Here is a 17,595-nt window from a genome sequence, read left to right on the forward strand (position 1 = left end):
AGGTGTAATGATAATAAACATGTTATATTCTAGTACATTTAACCCACCAAGCCACCCTTCCTTATAAGATTTTGCCAAATAAATGTTTTTACAATATTCCATGCATTTCCTATGTAAAATGTTGATATAAAGGACCTATTAATTTCTAAGAAATTTTTTTTCCGAAATTCAGTCATTTCAGAAAGTGCATATAATATATACATTATTGCATCCTCATTTCCAATCATATCTAGATATCATGACTGAAAAAAACAAATTTAGAAAATGACACAGATATACAATCACTGTTCATTATTCTAGAGTTACTTCCCTTTAGAAGTAAGAATCTAATTCGTATTCATAATGGTAAAGAGTGTTTGGCTGTTTATCTTAAGCAATTTACCGTATTGGACACATTTTTTTATAAAAATATTGGCATAGATGTCTTTTATATTTGTTTGCAGCTACTACATGTAAACGGTGCCTCCTTCGCACGACCTCATTCAGTCACAGCTATGTTCTCGGCATTTGTCATATCTTGTGATTGTCTTTCTCAGCATGGGTATACGGTAAAAAACGGTCTGTTGACCACTGTTTACTGTCTGTCCCTAAACACAATGTACAGCAAAACAATTACCGTTTTTCTTTCTTGTTGTAGAGAAGGATAGGAAATAACGAACAGTATTCAATCTCAACGTCCATTAAACAAATATACAAAATAAGAACAGAGCAAACACGGACCGCCGAAACATCAGAGGTGGGATCAGGTGCCATGGAGGAGTGAGCATCCCCTGCCGACCGGATGATTCTACCCGTTGAAGGAAGCACATGTGCTTTTGTTTACCTTTGTAAAATACGCTTTGTTGGTTTTCATTTCATAACGAATTCTACACGAGAGATCACTCTCAATCACAGTTTTATAAGTGAATAAACCCATGATTTAAACCTTTTTCTCCGGAAAGCCGTGACTTGCCAATGTCCTTTGCAGAGATAATTTTTGCCCTCTTATATCTTAAAAAATAATATTCAAAATATTTCGAATTATATTTATTTCGAACTTTTCCGAAACATATATAATTCAAGATTGTTTTATTATAAAAGTGAGTATCGAAGATCAGGGACTGGAGGTTTTACAAAATATTGAAAACAGCATACCATTTAGACCTTTTTTAGAGACTGATTTTTCAAGATTTGAGGAAAATAATACACTTAATTACAGAGTACGCCTTATTTCATTATGTCCTTTTCAATTGATACATGTACAATGTAATCAGAGGCTCATGTAATTGCAAAACTGTAACGCTTTGCTTGAGAAATTTCAGACAAATATAGAAAAGAGTTTCAAATCCAATATTGTAAAAGCATTTGCTTTTAGTCACTCTCTCCGAACATGCAAGTTCTTGTAGTTTATACTTTCCCCAGCTTTTAGAATGTATCAGAGAATTCAACGTAGACTTAACTCCTGTTCCTGATATTTACCTTTGAATAGTTCTAAAAGTCCGTTTGTGTTACGGACATCGAAACTGGAGTTTATTCAACCGACATTCGACAGTTAACATAAATGACACATTCGGACCGTGAAAAGGTTAATAAGTAATCAATAATAAGAATAATTCGAATTATAAGAGTAAAGAATATAATTAATCATCAAAAACATTCCAAAAGCTAAGACAAAATATAAACTACAAAAAATGATACATAAAGTAAGCAACATAAAAGCGGCGGCTTTTAATCTAAAATTTTATAACTCTTCAGCTCTCTGTTCTACTTGTCCAAATTTTCTCGGGTTGTTTTACAGCTATGGTTCCAATGAAAAAGTAAAATATTTCATCTAGAACCAAGAATTTCTCATTATTTCAGAAATCCACAGGGCCAAGAAAGGTCCTCTGTAAACACAAATTCCTTTCAATTTTTCATGAAGGTTATACGAGTAATTTTCATCTATTCTTGTCGAAGATGTCTTAAGAAGGAAACAAGTTTTGAAACAAGTCATCGAATTTCAGCTTTTCAATTTCATCCCCCTTTGCAAGTAGGCAATACTTTACTGTAAATACATACACAAAACTGCATCAGTTGATTCATAAACGTTGGTACAAGGAGGCTCATCTGTTAAACAACTCGTTAAGTCTGAACCCTGGATGCGCTTAGTTCTAACGTTATATTCGGCACACTTCTCAACTACATATGAAATGTAAAAAAAAAGATATTTCTTAAAAAATAAAAGTATACAATGTATATTCATAGAATTTCGTTCTTTACATATCATAATTATCAACATTTAAAATGTCATGAATACAATGATATTTTTTTAACCTGTAGATTAATTAGAATTAACAGAAACTAACTGTTTAGGCTCAACATGTTATAAAAATTCAGAACACAAAAATTCATCACAAATATCTGAATTCATTCATTCTTACATATAACATGTAATAAATTTCCCAGGTTAAGTGTGCCGAATGCTAGTAACATACATTAAATAAGAACTTACAAAGTATGTATCGTGGAGCGGCACCGACTTCAATTGAAGCATTTCCCCATTCATTGATAACGCAATGGTATATGAAGGGATATATTGAATGAATGGACTCTGGGCAATTCTTCTTCTTTGGCCTTTCCACCAATTCTTCACTTGACACTGGGCAAGACACAACAAACTTAGCGGAATCTGGTAAACTGTAAGCACTGCCTTCTGTACCCTGTATTTTGATTAAGTTCAGCGTATATACTTTTTTTGTTAAAGTCAAAATTCTACATTTGATTTCTTTAAACTTGGAATAATTCCAATTATTGTTAAAAGAATAATTACCCAAACATGCATTCCTAGGAATGACCATAGAATGCCAAAGAATGATTTCATTTTTCTTTAGATTATAATTCCTGCCATCCAGTAGCTATTACTATAGAAAAAGTGATAATTAACAGATATGCTGATATGATACTAAATCCCAATGTTAAAAAAAGATTCAGTACAGTCTTTGATATTCTAAAGAAGTAAAATATAAAGAAATGTGAAGAATCGTCAGTGAATTTTTATTTTATGATATATTATAGACCCACGAGTAATACTTAAATAATTAACAAATTATATGTATCATCAATCTTATAGTTAATGCTTTGACGGACTGTTCACATAAGTATTATAGGATTTAAATAAATAATCCTTAATTGCAAAAAACTGCCCAGAATTTTAGATGAGGAATCTAAAAATAAGACCAAAGGTAAATAAAAATACATCATAAACGTATAAGATAAAAACTTGTACATATAAGAAATAAAATTTATATCGCTGCTGCAGAATGCGGTTTGTATATCACAAAAATACCAATCGCTTCAGACTTACTTTATGGATATTGTCATGCCGTTTATAAAATTATTTTTGATTGATTGGTTAAATAATTTTCCCCTTAAATTATAAGTACATGTATAGTATCTTTCAAATCAAATGATAAAACAAAATTTTACAATTAAGGTAGGATTCTTCTCCGGTTTCTGACTAGATGGAATATTCAAAGTACATTTTTTGATATGTCTTGTGTATTTAGATGTAAGAGATTTAAAAGACCATATTTTACTTTCCTCATCACAATTGTACAACTTTAAATAGAAATGGTCAATCGTGTTTGAAAACTAGCAGGAACTATATTTTTGGCGGAATAGTGGCGTATGAAAATATCTTCTTTTCTGCCTCTCAAAATTATTATAGAACATTGAATTTATTTATAATTTTTACGCAATCAAAGACTAGACTAAATTTTCAAATGTAAGTTAGATTAATAATAAGTTACTAATTAAGTTTCAAAACTATCAAATAAATAAGATTATTAACACATTCTAGAACTATTTTTGGCTTTTAAATGCTTCAAATCTAAGTACAGATTTGAGCCAAAATCCGTAATAAGTGTTATTTCTCTCTTAGTAAACGATCAAAACTTCTAGTTTTTGTATCATTTTGTACCTTTATGTGTCAAATTTACTATTATATGTGAAAATTGGAAAAAGTTAAATATAGGAAGAATATAAAAATAACTAATAAATCCTAAAAATTTTAGAAAAGTAGAGGAAATTCGGATTCGCAAATATCAATTTTATTTAAATTATCCATGTTAATTTGGTAATATCATCTTATAGGCCCTATATTGTAGTATCATTTTATGAAAAAAAAACATTAAATCTCTTGAATTATAAGAAGGGTTTGCATGATTGGACACAGTATTTTTAAATTCTTAATGTCCAGGAAAAAGGTAATGTCCTTGACCTGACCATGCCTCTAATATTAAACGGTCAAACTTAATCACAGTGATACCATCTCTTAGTGATATTATCCTCTTGATTCTGTAAAAATTTCATTTATTTTTGAATACAAGAAAGTGAGAAGAATCCTACCTTTATACTAATTAGATTTCCGTTTCCTACATGTTTAAATCTAAACCAGGAAATTAGTATTTAAAAAGTCCAATAAATTAAATAACTCAGCAACAAAACGAAAATATATATTAATCCAAGAATCAGCCCTGCTATAGAATTGACAAAAATCAAATGCAAGATTGTTTACTGTGTGTGGAAAACTTATTAATCATATTTCACATGTACAGTCAATTGAGAATGAAACTAATGGCTTGTTTTATATTCTTCATTTTAATAACTCTTTGTCTTTCATTTTTAGCTCACCTGAGAAGAAGGCTCAAGTGAGCTTTTCTGATCACATTTTGTCCGGCGTCCGTCCGTCTGTCCAGCTGTCTACCTGTCTGTCTGTATACTTTTCACATTTTCGACTTCTTCTCAAGAGCCGCAGGGCCAATTTCGACCAAACTTGCCACAAAGCATCCTTGGGTGAAGGGGATTCAAGTTGTTAAAATAAAGGGCCACGCCCTCACCTCATTCAAGGGGATATAATTCAGAATTATTGAAAATTTCATGGTATATTTAAAAAAAAATCTTCTTCTCAAGAAACACTGTGCCAAGAAAAATGAAACTTATGGGGAAACATCCTCAGGTGGTGTAGATTTAAATTTGTTCAAATTATGTCCCCCGGGGGTAGGGCAGGGCCACAATGGCCAACCAAAGTTTTATATAGAATCTATAGGAAAATTCCTTTAAAATCTTCTTCTCAAGAACGGCCGAGCCATAATTGCTCATATTTATGTGGAAGCATCCTCATGTAGTGTAGATTCATGTTTGTTCAAATCATGACCCCCGGGGGTAGGGCGGGGCCACAATGGCCGACCAAAGTTTTATATAGAAATATACAGGAAAATTCTTTAAAAATCTACTTCTTAAGAATAGCAAAGCCATAATTGCTCATATTTATGTGGAAGCATTCCAAGGGAGTGTAGATTCAAGCTTGTTCAAATCATGACCCCCGGGGGTAGGGCAGGGCCGCAATAACCGACCAAAGTTTTATATAGAAATATATAGGAAAATTCCTTAAAAATCTTCTTCTCTAGAATAGCAAAGCCATAATTGCTCATATTTATGTGGAAGCACCCCCAGGAAGTGTAGATTCAAATGTGTTCAAATCATGACCCACGGGGGTAGGGCGGGGCCACAATGGCCGACCAATTTTTTTTATTTATTTAAATAATGATACGCACGACCACCTTAAGCTTGCCACCTTATCATTTTATGTTTCCTTCATCTATTACCATAATATATTTAAGTTATTAATTTTTTTTTTTGGATGTCGTCGTTCCTTTAACACACCGGTCCGTGGTGACAAATTGAATTCCGCCGACAGCATCCAAAATAGTAATCCAATGATTATATTTATATTCTTTAATAATTTTTTTTATATTTGTTTTTGTTAGTTTGTTTGTTTGTTTGTTTTGTTTTTTTTTTTTTTGTTAATCTTCAATGTAAATTCAATGCCCTTCAATTTTTTTGCTTAAGGTCAAGATCTAATAAATGACTTTAGTCTAATTTTGTAGTGCTAGATCAATTATGACGTCATAATCAATTTCAATTTTCTTTTTCCCGTACTTTACGGCTTTAGCAGAATTATTAAGAAAATATGGTTTTTCAATGGCATTCAATTTGAAATCATATGAAAAGTTATCCCGATTCCTATATTAAATTTGAAATAATTTCAAAGAAGAGGCCATGAACATACCGTGTTCTGAGAGACTGTAGGGAAATAAAATACATTTCCTTTGTCCTCCAATATTTCATATTCATGACTGGTTTTTCAGTGAAAATGACAGGTTAAAATATAGATTTTCATCTATCTAGTTTATACCGACAAATTATGCCCAGAAACACATTGTTTGACCAAGCTTAACTTATAAAGCATCATTAAAGGGATTTATTTATCTAATTTGACAAATCATTCAATTACTATATCTTGACCTTAATAGACGTAAGAGCCGTTTGTGTCGTTGCAATGATCAATAACTAGTAGTCAACTGAATACTCCAATTGAATTCTAATAGTATTCCGTGTTGCTTTAGAACAATAACTTTAGAATATACTATATATATATATATATATATATATATATATATATATATATAGAGAGAGAGAGAGAGAGAGAGAGAGAGAGAGAGAGAGAGAGAGAGAGAGAGAGAGAGAGAGAGAGAGAGAGAGAGAGAGAGAGAGAGAGAGAGAGAGAGAGAGAGAGAGAGAGAGAGAGAGAGAGAGAGAGAGAGAGAGAGAGAGAGAGAGAGAGATAGATAGATAGATATATACATATATATATATATATATATATATATATATATATATATATATATATATATATATATATATATAGATATAGATATAGATATAGATATAGATATATATATATATATATATATATATATATGACACAATCATTGAATTGGCAAAAACAAGAGACTTAACTCTTTTCACTGCCATATAAATGTAAGCAATCCACATGAAATACGAAAAGTCGTGCTTATGGTATGTGCAAAATTCTCTTTTGTAGAGTAGCTGTCGGAAATTATGAACATTTCGCGTAATGGAGCTCTTACATATGTAGTTCAAATCGGGTTTTGCAGTTTTAGATGAGAAATATCTCTTCATAATTAGTTAAAAAATATATGGTATATATACGAAATCAATGTTTTCTTACGTTAAGTAGCTTTCGGAAATTATGAATATTTCTCGGAACGGAGGTTTTAGTTCAAGGCTGGTTTGGTAATTTTAGATGAGAAATACCTTTTTATAATTGGTTCAAATAATTCAAGTCAAATTTGGTAGTATACAAAGAAAGGTATTGTTACAAGAAATACTCATGTGAAATATGCATGAAAGTTATAGCTTCACTGAGTCAAAAGTTATTGGCAAGTGTAAAGTTTTGTGGACAAACAGACAGAAACACAGGCGGACAGACACAACAGAAACTATATACTATATACCCCCAATCGTCGATTACGGGGGGGGGGGGGGGTAGAAAAATGCAGTAAAAGACTATCCTTATTACTGTAATAATAGGGTAAAATCTTTCTATAATGATAATTAGGTAAAAACCTTACAATACCTTATCATATTTCAAAAAACCACTGTAAATTCACCTATTTTCGTCTTTCAATCACAGATACACTCAAATGTTGATTTTTTTTAACCAGAAGTGTTAAATTTTGTCTATAAGATATAGCTTTGCATAGTTTCCTGGTTTAAAACGCGTAAATTGATGACCTAACAGTGTTTTTATTTAGCAAAGCTTTTGAGTAACTTGTAAGTATTTAAACAGAGTCAACAGCTACTGCATGAAAGATAACCATTTCCTGGAATATTTAGAATAAGGAAAATGCTAACAAACTCAGAATTATCTCTCTTTTTTTACTCTGTATTTTATCACATGTGTATCTTTTAAGTGTAAGTTGGATGTACTTTAAAGGCATTTCGACTTTTTCTAAACAAAAGTATGACTGTCTAAGTATAATTTGAACGTTTAAAAAATTTTCATTTAAAATGTTAAGAAATTCTCATTTCAAACTTTCGCTCTGTTAGATAAATTATGCTATTAAATAAATTATGATCAATGGATTGGCTTGTGTGTTAATTTGCATAAACGCCGAAGGCGTTTATGCATAAAATTATCACACAAGCCAATCCGCATTGATCCTCTTCATGAATTCGAAAAATCTGACAGTTATTCCTTATATTTACATGCTTTGATTCCGCCAATCAACGGGCTTCAAGCCTGCTTCTCTCTAGGTGTTGTTCCGCCCTGCACGTGTTTTTTTTTTTTTTTTTTTTTTAGAACCGCGCCAAAACATTCATGAGGAAATAAATTACATTTACATATGAAATAAATCAGATAAAGAAATGTACGCTTGTATTGAATCCATAACCTTTGTTTAAAGTTAACCAATTTTTTTCTATAGTAACAAATGTTACCTAGTAATTCATTTAAATCGACTTGTTTATTAGTGTTGTCATAAAGTGTGATAGTATGATGTCGCTCTTAATTCATAGTAAAAAAAACCTTATTTTGTACATGTTTCATTATTACTTTCATCAAGTTACTTAGACCTCTGATATACAAGCATGGCAAATAAATTGCGTCCTTTAACTCCAATACTTGTAAGTTGTCAACAACAAAAAACCAAAAAAAAAATCAGTTTTTGTTCTAAAGTTATTGCCAGTTTGCAATACCTTATATTAAGTCATGTGTTGATCATCAACATGTTTGTTCTATTTTAACTTAAGCAAAATAGGAAACTGGTTCGTATTAATTAAGCTAATATTGAAAGCAGTATTATATCCTGTGTACTCTCAATCACTTTAGGATGAATTGTTTCAAGTACCAATTCTTGACATCGCCTTCATATCAGTCTTGTTTCAAGTACAAATTCTTGATATTGCCTTCACATCTGTCAATTATTTTACTTTAGAGCATGGTTCAATAAAAAAAGATCAAATTACTTCCCTGAATAGATAATCCAAAGTAGCACCATTTTTCATAACTTTGAAAAGTTTTTCTTTTGCAATATATCTGTAATAAATACCCCCCGCTTTCCCAAATTAGAAACTTTGCAGTATAAGAAACTCTACAAGCTGAAAATGACATGGTTCATTTTAAGTGCAATGATTTTCCTCTTTAAATATGGAGGTGCCATAAATTCTCACGGCTGTAAACAGTAAGAAACTGTATGAATACTAGAAATTATTTGCATCTAAGCCTTCAGATGCAAGTATAAAATCTTAACATTTCGAATATCATTGTGTCCGTTTTAAGTTTGAAAATTGTTTTTGTTTTAGATATCCATTTGGTTGCTGTCCAGGTTTTGATTGGAATAGCAAAATCAGTGACTGTATAGGTAAGAAATTTTTATTTGAATTGAGGAATGAAGTATTTGAATATAATAAACAATATTCATGAGTCGATTAAAACGATACAAATCAGGAACAGACACAGCGCGAGTACAGGCCTCAAAACATAAAAGGTTTGCATTGATTAGCATTGAAAAGTTTTCAATCGTATTTGACATCATGATTAAGTGTTTCCAAGAGTCAATTAAAATCTATTTTCGATTAAAAAAAAAAAGAAAACATAGTTTCAGAGGAAAGTCGATTCATGGCAAATTTAATATATAGAAATTTGATTTCATTGTAAAAAAAAAATTTAAGGCTGAAAATTACAATGGCTAAAAAATTAAAAATACTTCGATAAGAATGTTCAACTGTATATATGCCTTTTTAATAGGACTAGCAATACAACAAAAATATTACAAATGAATGTTTTATTTCATAAACATTAAAATTCATATTTAAGAGGCTTTGGTGTTGACAGTAATGCGCTTATTCATGAATATCTTACGAAATCGTGTTCATTATGCAATACACTGAATGGACATGCAGCGCTAGCACTTCTTTATGATTACGCCAACAACTCAGTACCTAGTAATTGTGCTAAATTTTGAATACGCTAAATTATGTACACGTACACCTTATCGTAAGCAAATTGGTCACTTTTTTGCAGAATGCAAGATGGATTTTTCTGGCAATAACTTTTCAAAAACATGTGTCTATCCAAGTTATGGTTTTCAATGCAAGTGATTGTGCCTTTGTACTCAAGATAAATGCAAATATATTAAAAAATGGATGCACAGATGCTTCTACTGTAAGTCCAATGCGGCAAAGGAGTACCGTAATCTGTAAGTACAATTGTAAACAATAGATTGATCCTTGGAATTTAAAACCCAATCAAGTAATTCTGATATATACATTTATACAAGGAAAAATAGGTTCTGTAACACACCAAGTAAATGACTTGTAATTCTTAAAATAACGACTTAATGGAGAGTGTCTTAAAATATATTTATTTTTTTAAAGTTACCTCATGTATTTAGTACTTTTTATAAATGCTCGCCTTTTCTTCTTAGTAAACGCTGATATGTCTCAGTTTAGTGAGTTCGTTAAAGAAGCGAATAGCGATTTTAAATATGATTTAAAAAGGGGGAAAATTTATCCTGAGGTTAAAAAAGACGGAGAACAACGTTTTGAAGGTAATACCCATTATTCTCCTTAAAAATCTGAATTGATGGCCCAGATCCTGCATTAGTTGTTTCATAAAAAGAAGGCGATCATAGAGTAATTGTTTTTTTTTTCATTGTAAAATACTCTATATCTATCAGTTAGTTCAGGTGGTATAATATTCTAGCCATTTGAAAAGCTAAAAAAGACAAACAAAAAAGAACGAAAAAGCAGATGTACACATTAATGACAAAGTTTCAATAAACAATTATAATGTAAGATATACAATCAATTAATCAGTTTTTGAAATAGATTTCAATTGAGAGTTAAGAGTTAAGTCATATCAATTATGACAATAGCACTAAAAAGCATCACAACAGACACAAACCAATATTATCTAACATATTAAAATGGCTTTTTATTAGAAAAAAAGTTACAAATAAATTTACAGAATAAAATTGCTTATATTTCCTCATGTTTTATGCTTATTAAGACAAGTGTAAAATCCTGATTTATTTTTAAATTAAATTTCACATTGACACGTACATAAAAGAGCAGAAAAAATGTTTGAATTGGCAAATCATTGAATTATTATCAACCTATAAATGATGTTTGTAAGCTGATGAAAGTAGAGGTAGTTTTTGAATTTTAATTAGTATTTGACAGAATTTCAGAATTATAAAATGCTTAAGAGAATACTCTTTATTTTCACAATCAATAGAAACAGGATTACAATAGAATGAAAGACTCACAATGCCAAATCAGTATTAGAGGTATTAAGATAGAGCGCGGTAAAAGCATAGTAGAACACAGTGGAAGCTCGGTACGAACGCCGTGAAGACGAATATGATCGCAGCATGAACGTAGTGAAAGAAAACTGCACTTTCATAGAGACATCGCTGAGACATCCGTGGAGATGCTACTGCGTTTCTATCACGATTTCACGGTGTCTCCGATGAGATTAAACGTTTTATGATTTTTTCACGAATGAAAAGCTGAAGTCATCACATTTATCTTAGTGCTGATTGTTAGATTACCATTAACATCTTTTTCTACTAGAACTAGAAGTAATGTGAGCAATGAGCTCACTAAATGATATCCTCGCACCCCCCCCCCTACAAATATAATGGCAGTGTCCATGTTTTGCTCTGGAAAATCCAAAATATGTGTCAGATCAAAAAGTAAAATAGGAGGTGCACAATGGCAATATATGTAATAAAGACTCTGTGAAAGTTTCATTAAATTTCCTTCAGTGGTATGAGAGGAGTTGCGGATAGGAGATGGGTACCCCAAAGCGTAACAGAAGGCCAAACCTTTTTCCAAGGGGTGATTATTATGAATTAATTTAACATTAATGGCAACTTAAAAAAATCTTCTTCTCAAGAACTATTGGATCAGAAGAGATGGTCTCATATGGAAGCATCCTCACCCCCGGGAGTAGGGCGGGGCCACAATGGCTGATCACAGTTTAACATGGGAATATATAGAAAAAAATCTTTGAAAATCTTCTTCTCAAGAACCACTTGACCAGGAAAGACGAAATTTATGTGAAAACATACTCAGGTAGTTTACCTTCCTTTTTTTGCAAATCATGACCTCTGGGCCTAGGGCGGGGCCACAATTGACGATCAAAGTTTTACATATGAATATTAAGGAAAAATCTTAGAAAATCTCAAGAACCACCGGGCCAGGAAAGATGATTTTTGGAAAAAAAAAATCAATGACAAAGTAAGTAAATTGACTGGGAAAAATATCAATAATGTCAGTAGCCTGAACTTTGATTGATCGTGGGGAAAGGTTGTATGTAAGATAAAAGTCGTAAGTTTTTATGTTGTTGATATTGATAAAATTTTCTGATTTCACATTCTCGAAAAGTTCCTTGGAATTTTTAAGTAACCATATATGATTTACACAACTTCTTAAATATATTTTTGCCTAGTACTCATGAAGAACCTCCGTCACTATTATCTATTTTTTAGTGAGGAGTAAAGAGAGAGGCTTGGTATAGCATAACTGGATATCGCTATGTATTTTGTAAGGATTTTCATGAAGGTTTGGAATTTAATACAGGGTGGTTATTCTAATTCATGAATCTATACATATCTTATTATACCGCCGCTTGAAAAGTGGGAGGGTATATAGTAATCGGGATTTCCGTCCACCTAGCTGTACGTCCGTCTGTCCGTCCGTCTGTCCGTCCGTCCGTCTGTTACGCTTTGGAGTACCCATCTCTTATCCGCAACTCTTCTTATACCTCTGAAGGAAATTTAATGAAACTTTCACAGATTCTTAATAACAATACCTCCTATTTTACTTTTTCACCTGACATATAATTTTGATTTTCCAGAGCAAAACATGGACACTGCTTTTATATTCATATGGGAGGTATCATTTAGTGAGCTCTTTGCTCACAGTACCTTTACTTTGATTTTCAATTCCATGGTTACTTCAATATAAAGAAAAATGATATGATAAATTGAAACATACGGAGATTCCAAATAGCCTTCAAAATGAAAAGTCCATAAAACAATACAAAATACATATAGGTGCAGAACAAGCATGGACCTCCAAGACATCAGAGGTAGCATCAGGTGCCACGGAGTAGTGAGCGTCCCATTACGATAGATCACACCTGTCTTTTGCTTTTGTTCATGACTCCGTCGTCAGTTCAGTGTATAATTAATGGTATAATATTTATCATGAAAAACGTCAGCCAACATTTCACTCAATGCTAAATTATATTTGGTGACACGGGCATTGTACATATATGGACCGTTGAGTTTACAGAATGATGACTTTAAAAGAAACTGCTGATACATGTATTTTTGTTTCTTCAATTTGTTTATCAATAATTAGACTCGTTATAGAAACAGCTCATACGTATAGTATGGTCTTTTTAACATTGTTTGAGACTACTTTATTTCTTAATACATAGTATAAATGAACACAAAAAGAGAGAAAAAGAATAAGTCAATTCTTATATAGTTTTCTATATAATTTAATCTCACTAATAACGCATTGTAGACCAGTAATTTGCAACAATCTTTACTCTGTCCCTTTGAGACTTTTAAATAGTCTTCTTAAAGAGGCCAACGAAAGTCTAATTTTCGATTCCTCGACACCAGAATATAGGCTTGGATCTCTGATTATGGACATAGGGTTTTTAAACCCGCATGTATTACGGATGAAAATGCAGCTAAAACAATCCGTTTTCTCCTTTAACTTCAATATGCTAATTAAAAAGCGGATGTGACCGGTCAACAGGGGATGCTCACTCTGCCATGGCACCTGATCCAACCTTTGATGTTTCCGAGGTCCGTGTTTGCTTTGCCCTTATTTTTTAATTGTTTTATGGACTTTGATATCGAACACTGTTCGTTATCTCTATATCCTTCTTGCCAAGAATTAATTTAAACCACCAAGGTCGCCAAAGAAGAATAAAAAATGCGATACCGGAAACTACTTTCACTCAAGTGAGTTAAGTCTACATATAGACCTCTCTGTGCAATAAAAAAAAAATTAATTAAAATCCGTACGAGCTATACCTTTTGCAAAGTAAAAGTTGTTTTCTTATATATTCTAATTGCCAATTTAACCCCAACATAAGGTAGTCAGTACCAATTATGGCGTCATTGAATTCAACTATCCCAGATTATAATATACATCAACAAAATTGCTTCGAAATAAATAGACCAAGAAATATCCAACAAGTTTAAGATATTCCTGCACAAATGTCAAAACGTAAATAGTATAGTTACTATTCGTAAAGTTTTAAATTAAAACAGGGTAAAAAATCACAATCTAGTTTAGTTTTTGAGAAAGTTAACAGGATTAGTGCAACAATTTTATGAATTTTTAGAATTTGAGAATTGATTTACAATTAATTAGATAGGATATGGCCCTGCGCTAACTTCGTTTTGTTAATGTGGTTTAATACCTTAATATATACCTTTTTATCTTTTAAATTCATAATTGAAAATATTTGGATGTTATTTAAAGAATACAACTCAATAAAGAAACATGAAGATAATGTACAGTAATTTTTTTAAAATACACTTGAAAAATCATGAGCAAAGCAAAGGAAAACCTCCTAAAACATGACGGAATTATGTGTCACATGGAGTATGCTGTTTGGTCACTCCTACAGCCATGTCCTTGTAATGGTCGAGAAAAGGAAAAATCCAGAGGCAATTTAGTATAAAGAAAATACTCTAACAATTTGTATGGAATAAAATTAAAGTTAAAATTCGATGTAGGGATTAATTGTTTTTGCTGAGAAAGCCATTATATTGACCACAGAAATTGCGAACTGTTAATTTCAAAAATGAATTTTGATATTTCTGTTTAAACATTTTTTGTCCGTAGGTTGTCTCGTTTCAGGAAATATACTTGAGTTTCTAAACAACTCGGAGACATAAACTCCTCTGCAGATGGATATGGTGTATTGCAACATTGTAAATAATAAAAAAAGGGATAATGGAAGGTTTGAAATTATCACGTTTAGCAATATATTTTGCTGTTAGGTTACCCATTAATTTCTGATAAATATCTTAATATTCAAGAGATTTGTCAGACTCTTTTATCACAAGTTCATGTCGAAACAAATATTAAAAAAAACATTTCACTCAATATTATCCTCCCTTTTCATAAATTATTTTCTAAATGTGGAACGATTCAGAACCGTTGCATACTTCCGCGTTTGTCTTTCAGAAAGGTTGACAAATAGTTACAAACCAAATATGAGTAGTTTTATTATAATAACATTGATCATTCTATGCGAATGTGGATATCTTTCAGCTCCAATCAAATGTGACCGGTAGGCAATCTTCTTAGCAGTTAAAGTCAAATGCATGTTTTTGTGAATCTCCTGACTTTCCTTAGTTAACAAAAACATAATTTTATATGGGTTCTATCATCAAAATACATTATCTTTTTGTTTAAGATACCCATATGGATGTTGTCCTGGATATGAATGGAATTACAAGACGGAAAATTGTACAGGTTGTATTGTCTTGTATTATTTTTTTTCAAAATCATGTATAAAATTTAATTTTGTGTAATATAAAAAAGTTTCAAAATTAATCTTCCTCAAAAACAGTATTTCAGAGTACATTGAATCTTCATCTTAAACAGAAAAAAAAAATTGATTAGCCAACTTGTTATATCCATGCACATGTAGTGGAGAATGAAATACATAGCATTTTAAGCAAACATCTTTGACGTTTAAACACATTTTTTGTTAGAATGTAAGATTGGATTCTCTGGCATCAGCTGTTCAAAAGCATGTGTCTATCCAAGCTATGGGATGAACTGTAAGGAGAACTGTACTTGTTCTAAGGAAAATTGTAACTTTACTCTCGGATGCACATACATCTCTACTGTTAGTCTGTTAATGAAAGAAACTACCTTTACTAGTAAGTATATCAGCAAACAAACTATAATATTTTATGTAAAATATTTTCCTGGTTTGGCCAACTGAATCAAGATTTCAAATCATTTCTAAAGTTCATGTTCCATAAGCATATTTAATAAACAATTAAACATTTAGTTTTAATAAATACATAATTAGTACAGACGTCCAAATTCCTGTTTTAAATTCTAATAGATCAATACGATGGTGATTAGTACCTTAATCGTTTAAAACAATTTCCTCTTACGATACTGCAAGTGTAAAATCAAATGTCACGGTACTTTTATAGGATTAATGCTGTAGAATTTGTGCTTTGCTTAAAATTCAAACAAAGTTTTTTTTTGCACGAAGAATATGTTTAAGGAAATCTTTTTTATATTTTTGTCAAAGTTTTACTATAACGTATTGGATGGTTCTTAAATACAAACATATTACTGATAACTATAAAATATATGGCACCTGATCCAACCTCTGATGTTTCGGAGGTTTGTGTTTGCTCTGCTCTTATTTGTATTGTTTTATGGACGTTGAGATTGAATACTGTTCGTTATCTTCATAACCTTCAACTAAAAAAAGAAACTTTTGTTACACACCAGGGATAAAGAATCTCTTACCTCAGAAGTTTATTTGGCTGATGTGAAATGGAAATCAGAATGAAATTTAAGTAAATATTGTACATTACACAACGACGTTATATTATCAGTTTTACTAAATTGGGATCTATATTACTTATTCTAAATAATGAACACATGTATGGTCAAACATGACCAAGAAATTTAGATAAATAAATACATATTAACTGATTGATAGGTACTTTTTTAATCAAATCATTCAGCTGAAAATTTTCTGTTTTCTTTTTTTTTTGTATATAATTAAACGTCTAGGGAAAAATGTGCATAAAAGTATTCTAAAAAAGAGGACATGTGTAGACTAATAGTTGAAGGAGTTCTAACCTTTTACAAAAATTGGAGTTACTCATGATACTTCAGAATTTTTTTTTTCACACTAAGTTTTATTTTTATTTAGAATTTATTAAGTAAAGGAACATTTCAACAATAAAAGTGAATATTTCAGGTGAGAAAAAGGCAAACTCATTATTCTGTAGCCGCAGTATCAGACGTTTCACAGAAAGATCAAGGAATGAAGTCGAACATCTCAATAACTATTCTGGGCCTCTCTTCGGTTACAATCCTTGCGTTATTGATATATGGAAGCATAAAGCTTTTGAAATACTTAACGAGATCATCCATTAGCGAAAAACAAGAAGAAGAGGACATTCATTATTTTACGATACAAGACAAAGATCTATGCATGAAACCAGTATCCATTAAAAGACTAATATTCTATTTTGGACAGATTGGCAAAAGGAAGGAAGACAATGTTTTAAGTTGAGAAAAGTGCGTTCAGGAAATTTTTTTTTTAAATACATGTACGTATTCATAACTTTGAATTTGTATAATAGTAAAGGAATATCTTATTTGTATATTTTACAATGTTTTATATATGTATTTTTACTTATTGATCGAATAATTCCATGACATATTTCACAACCACACTATTCAAAACAGGTCTAAACATTATTTTTTGTATCATGGTTAAGGCAAAGAAAGCTCAGAAGACGTTTCCGAAATTGGAGATCCGAATTATCAAATTTAATTTGTCAAAACTTTAGGAACATGTCATTAACATAACATTGTTATAAATTTAATACACATTCAATGTTTATTTTAACAAATTGTTTATTGTCAAATTTTAATATTGTTGTGAGGGGGTATTGTTTCATC

General features: G+C 31.2%; 1 long non-coding RNA gene across 1 annotated transcript; it reads left to right on the forward strand.

The window, feature by feature from the left end:
- Positions 1–15,326: 15,326 nt before the first annotated feature.
- Positions 15,327–17,127, forward strand: LOC134271028 (uncharacterized). The gene is made up of 3 exons (XR_009992936.1): positions 15,327–15,402; positions 15,645–15,815; positions 17,026–17,127. It is a non-coding gene; the product is annotated as an uncharacterized LOC134271028 (long non-coding RNA).
- The last annotated feature ends 468 nt before the right edge of the window (positions 17,128–17,595 follow it).

Source organism: Saccostrea cucullata, unplaced genomic scaffold (genome assembly GCF_032062105.1).
Source record: "Saccostrea cucullata isolate Sc308-1 unplaced genomic scaffold, CSIRO_AGI_Scuc_v1 ctg3502, whole genome shotgun sequence".
In the NCBI taxonomy this organism is placed as follows: Eukaryota; Metazoa; Mollusca; class Bivalvia; order Ostreida; family Ostreidae; genus Saccostrea; species Saccostrea cuccullata.